This window comes from Adiantum capillus-veneris, chromosome 23 (assembly GCF_014529385.1).
Source record: "Adiantum capillus-veneris isolate H3 chromosome 23, ASM1452938v2, whole genome shotgun sequence".
NCBI classification, from domain to species: Eukaryota; Viridiplantae; Streptophyta; class Polypodiopsida; order Polypodiales; family Pteridaceae; genus Adiantum; species Adiantum capillus-veneris.
The window spans coordinates 60,377,467-60,383,202 of NC_140953.1; the positions used below are offsets into that span (position 1 = coordinate 60,377,467).

At 45.4% G+C, this 5,736-nt stretch overlaps 1 pseudogene; it reads right to left on the bottom strand.

The window, feature by feature from the left end:
• Window positions 1–1,994: 1,994 nt before the first annotated feature.
• LOC147427845 (uncharacterized) lies at window positions 1,995–4,680 on the bottom strand (annotated as a pseudogene).
• Between the last annotated feature and the right edge of the window lie 1,056 nt (window positions 4,681–5,736).

Here is a 5,736-nt window from a genome sequence, read left to right on the forward strand (position 1 = left end):
ATTCTCCCTCATCCCCTACCTTTAGGGCTCATCCCCTCCTTTGTAGGCCTCCTTTTTGACTCAAGCACCTCAAGCACCTTAGTCATAGTGCTTATTCAATAAGCACCTGAAGCTGCTTAGTCACCAGCTGCTTAGCATAGGTTCCCACCTTGGAAAATTAACAAATGCAACTTAATGTCCTAGGTCTAAAGGCATTTAACACTAACCCTTGGAGGCTTTAATGAAGCAAACCCTAGGGTCTTAATGCTCATTAAGTGTACTTGCCCTTTTATAGGCCATCTCCCATATGGACCTGCAATGAGATAAAACTCTCTCTCTTTTGGTCCCGTCGTGAGATGAACCTAAAGCACTCCTTGTACCTAGCTCTTGGATAGACCATCCCTCTTTTAGCCATAGTAGAGATGCCATCATCTCTCATGTAGGCCCTTGGTAGAGATAGGTGTAAAAGCACTTATCTATATTCTAACTCTTGGTCCCCTTTTATCTCTCCACATTAAATGATCAGTTTAATATGAGAATCATTTGGTAAAGTTAGATATTAGATTTTATGACATGCTATCTCTATCTCTCACTCGATCACTCTGAGCTTGCACTCATTCTTTCAGCATTGCTTCAACCAAGCTCTCTCCCGCGGTGTGAGTTTGGGGTCAGAGAGTTGGGGTAAGTAAGAATGGGGTCGAGGGGGTGGGGAGGGTTTGGGGGGGTTGCCAAGCAACTCTGTTCTGCCCGCTTCAAGCTCGCTCGATTGCAGAGATGCTGGCTACTCAATTTGGGTTTACTGCCCCTGTTTGCACTGTCTGCTACGTGGTGTAAGCCTTCAATTGGATGCTGCCCTCAAAGCCTTTGAGATCCTAAGCCTTTGTTAACTGCTTGGCTACAACTGTTGTTCGAGTGTTGCTACCATTGCAAGCTCACACACAGTGTGTTTGTGTGTCATTCGAGTCTGCTCACGATGCTTGAATTGGGTGTGTGTGTGTGTGTGTGTATTATGACGCAGCCCAATTCCCTGCTTGGTCGAGAGCTGCCCACTGCCCCGATTCACAGCGTTGTCTGAGTGTGTGTTTCCCCGAGTCTGCTCACGGGTTCACTGCTTGACTGATCTGCTAATTCCCCCGAATTGGATGTCCACAGAGTCTACTACTTGACCTGCTTGGCTCACTAGCCTTCAATTTCCCCTACTGCTTGCCTTCTTCTGTCTTTTGGTCGATTGCACAGAGTTTGTTTTGCCCCTCCATGTCCTCGATTCCCACCAGGCTCCCTAGCATACTCCCAAGCCTTTGATTGATTGCACAATGCCCAATGTCTATAGATCTCCGACTTCACCTACAGAGCTTGTGAAGGTTGACATCCTGGTCAGCCCGCTTTCTCTGTAGAAGCTTTTCTCCAAGCTAAATTCCAAAGGGGAGTTGCACACGAGCGGTTCTCAAAACCCGTCAAGGTCCAGGGGGGGGGGGGGGGGGGGGGGGGGGGGCTGCAGATCACAACCATACATCTAGGATACATTAAATCAAGGAATGTCACAACCAATCATTGGATGTATGACAAGTCAGCAGGCAGAATGTCAGAGGACACACTGTTACTTACAGATTTGTCAACTCACCAACATCAAATAATAAATAGACAGCTCAGCAAAAGGGAATTTCACCATTGCTCGACACATCAGCAAACAAGAATATGAAGCTCTGCATGACACATCAGCAGAGGGAATTCAACAGAAAATTGACATCTCAACAGAGGGAATATAACTGCAACATGACACACAACTTAATAAGAGCTGCTTCACGCGCTAAACAAACAACAGTTTTACAAATTTAAAAGAAGAGGAGTTTCACCACACCTGTAGAATACACTGGCCACCACAGAGAATTACACAAATTCATAATCAACCAAAAGACACATTTATAATTTAACTTGCATATGTAATTTCAGCAGTTGCTATGGTCCATGTGTGTGCCAACTCAACTGCTATTTACACCATTTACACTAATCAAACGCTAGTTATTTTTAGAAGCACCTGGCAGCGTATTCTCCTTTCCCAAGTAAACATTCACAACACAATTATGCATATTACACGATGAAAACATCGAAACTTCAAGTGAACAAGGAACAATCCCAACAGCTCGAGCAGATTCTGGAGGAAGATCTTGCAGCAGCTTTTCGTCAAATGGTATATCATCCCCCAACTTGTAAGACCCAAAGCAGATCCCATTTGAACTCTTTAAGTTAGATTTTCCAGTAGCAACTTTGTCAACAAAATTAGACAAGTGACCACAAGAAATCTTCGACTTAGATTCACCACCAACATTGTTATCAACAGAACCAACTAACAAGAGACCTGCACTTAGCGGGCAAACATCTTCACGTATATCCCTGCTAGCACCTGCACACCAAAACAAGAGGAAAACAACTATGAACATTAACAATATCAACGTTCAAACCCAACTGTTATACAACACAACACCCCACCTTCGACGTTTTGATAGAAGTTATTAAATTTTTCTTTCAAGACCTGTGGATAAGCTTTAAGCTTTCCTGAATCATCATATGGATGCGATAAAATGTCTTGAGCTGCAGCAATCCTGACCTCACTTGAAAGGTCATACTTCTCATATGAAGTTGCTCGCTTGTGGCCAGTTACTAACATTCCAACATCAGGAGGAACCTGTCCTAGGCTCATCCTAGTCATAGAGGTGCTACGCAGGCTCTTGTTTGAGAAATTACCACCGACCCCAGAACGCTTACAAATGAACTTCACCAAACCACTAAGCACCTTCACTGAAACTCGATTTCTATTGTACCAAGTCTGCATACACAAGCAAAACAGCCAATCGTGAGTCAATTCAATACCATGTACTGCAAGAAGACTTACAAGACCTACCTGAGTTCAAGGACTACTAATCGGCTGCAAAAACACATGCAATAGGTTCTTGTCACCCTCCACAATTGGAGGCATGTGACACATCAACTGATCGAAGGTATCCAACACATCACTATCACGAACTGTAACTGGAGGTCGAAAGTGCTCTGGTTGGTAATGCATCAGGTCTACTTTATAGTTTTTACTCAAGCGCTCAGAGAAGCTGCAAAAAAATAGAACATAAAACCTAATGAGCTAATAGAAAAAGTATACACAATTTTTTAAAAAACTAAAACGCAGGAGTAGACTTTCACAAGAACCCACTGCACAAAAGGGCCAAGCTCATCAGCACCCCTAGCAAACATAGCTCGTTCCAGCTTGTATAACTCCAATCACCTCTCACACAAAAGTGTAACATACAAAAAAAGGAAAACCTAGACTGACAACCACGGCTATGCTGAATACTGAAGTCGATGTCGTGGAAGATCTCTTGTTCCAATGTGACGCCAAGAACTGATGATTTCTTTTGCTCTTTGCGTACTCCACGAGCTACCGAACTTCGCATCGCTGAAATCACTGCATTCTGGGTCGATTTGAAAATTGGATTCTTAACTATGTCAAAGGGAACTTCAGTTACACCCGTAACTGCTACCCTCAATTCTTGCTACTTCTTAATCATCCGGCCAAAACAGCGAAGCATGCCCATCAGTGTGTCAGATGGAAACAATGATCCATTTTGCTTGCACACAACAACAAAGAACTGTGACAGCATGTCATTCAACTGACGGAGATCTAGCTTCTCAAGCGGAACCTGACATTCCAAGCCACAAATCTTTCTCCACTCGTCGAACTTCTTTCGAGCCCAATTATCCTTTTGCTTGGTGCTACATTCCCCCAAGCTACCCTCCCTCAATTCTTGCTACTTCTTAATCATCCGGCCAAAACAGCGAAGCATGCCCATCAGTGTGTCAGATGGAAACAATGATCCATTTTGCTTGCACACAACAACAAAGAATTGTGACAGCATGTCATTCAACTGACGGAGATCTAGCTTCTCAAGCGGAACCTGACATTCCAAGCCACAAATCTTTCTCCACTCGTCGAACTTCTTTCGAGCCCAATTATCCTTTTGCTTGGTGCTACTTTCCCCCAAGCTGACTAGCTCTTCCTCTAACTGACCCCCAGTAACAAGAAAACCAGAATTTTTTCTACCACCAGCACGTAGAGAATGCCCCTTGTTGCCAATACTTCTCTGATCTGGAACACATGCACGCTGGCTGACATTACCTTCTGTAAAGAAGTCAAAGAGCACCATAGAGGTAAGATTTTCAAATAAAACCTACATAAGACTACACAAGAACTATAAGTACAGTGTCAAGAAAGTCGTAATATAAGTGCTAAACCCTATTCCAAATTCCCCTGAATTCATTCCTCAAATCTGAGGACAACATAATTACAGGCGCAGCAACACCTAATTGCTAGTAACAGCAATGGAACAAAAAGCAGCTCATAACAGAAAGAAATAAACCTACAGAAAGAAAGCCAAATCAGTGGAAAACCTTACCTCCAGAAATTACATCCAAGCTTCCTACACAAAGGGGAGAAAATCCTGTTGCAAAAATTGGCGCAGAATCTCCTCCACAAAGGAGGTTAGAACCTCCTCCACAAAGGGTGTCGGGAGCTCTTGAGTCTTGTGCAGAAGTCGCATCACAAGATCTTCTAGAAAACACATCACAAGTTCCTGTGCAACCTGAATCTATAGATCCATTTTCGCCAACATCAACTGGCAGTAGACAAAACGATGGCACCTCACCCTCTGCCATTCGACTCAGAGAGTTCGGCTCAGCCCTCACCCACCCTTTCGTGCATGCCTTGCCCTCGAACTCTGCTTCCTGCTTCACTCGCACGTCTGGTTAGCTGAAGAGACACTTTTCCAAAAGGCAAGCCTAAAATTAGTTCATATTTGGCCCCCCTCGCCCTGGACCATTGACGGCTGGGAAAGGACCTCTTGTGTCCTTTCCCCCTAATGTGTGCTCCCACGTGACTCCAGGCTAACGCCGGTCGGCACGAGGTCGCACGCATTACGGGGAAAGGACACAAGAGGTCCTTTCCCTACACCTTGCAAGCTCACAGATCTACCCTTTACCTACGGATCTCCTCGCTCAATAAGCTCCCTTCTCAAATCTGCGGCACACAGAGATCTCCAATTCCTACAAGATTCCCTTGGAATCTCCAAGATCTCCCTCTCTCGGAGAGGGGCTGCGTACGTCGAGAAGTCGGGAAACCGTCCGATCTCCTTCGAGTGCTTCGATCCGTGTCAGATCTACTGCTATCGCTAGGCTGCTCAAGCTTGAGCTCCAAGCTCCGCCATAGCCGGAGAGCTCTGTCGCTTCCGAGTCGTTCATCGGAGAGCGGTAGCGCGTATAATTCACCGTCGTGGCTCTGATACCAATTGATGAGTGCACGTGTGCACGGATGCGTGCGTGCGTGTGCGCGGTGTGGTGCGTGCAGGGAAGGGGAAAGAGCACAAGCCGGTGTGGGTGGAGCAGCCTCACAAGACTTGAGATGAGGAGCTCCTTATTCTCATAAGGATATGTACACACGTGGACGGGAAACCGAACACTGGACATCCGGATGGGCAAAAGGCGTAGCGCCTTTACCCCAACACTATGGTTACTATGTACGTGCCTTTACTACATTGCCTTGGTTACTATGTATACCAAATGTGGGGCATTTTACAAGCCGGCCATCCAAAGAACTCGAGGTAAGTCTGCCCAAAAATATTTAAGGGTTTTTGTTTGTAAAATGTGAAAGGAGGAGGACTATGGAGGCCCAAACAGCGAGGAGAGGAAAGGGGAGGGCGAGACAAGCTTGCGCTG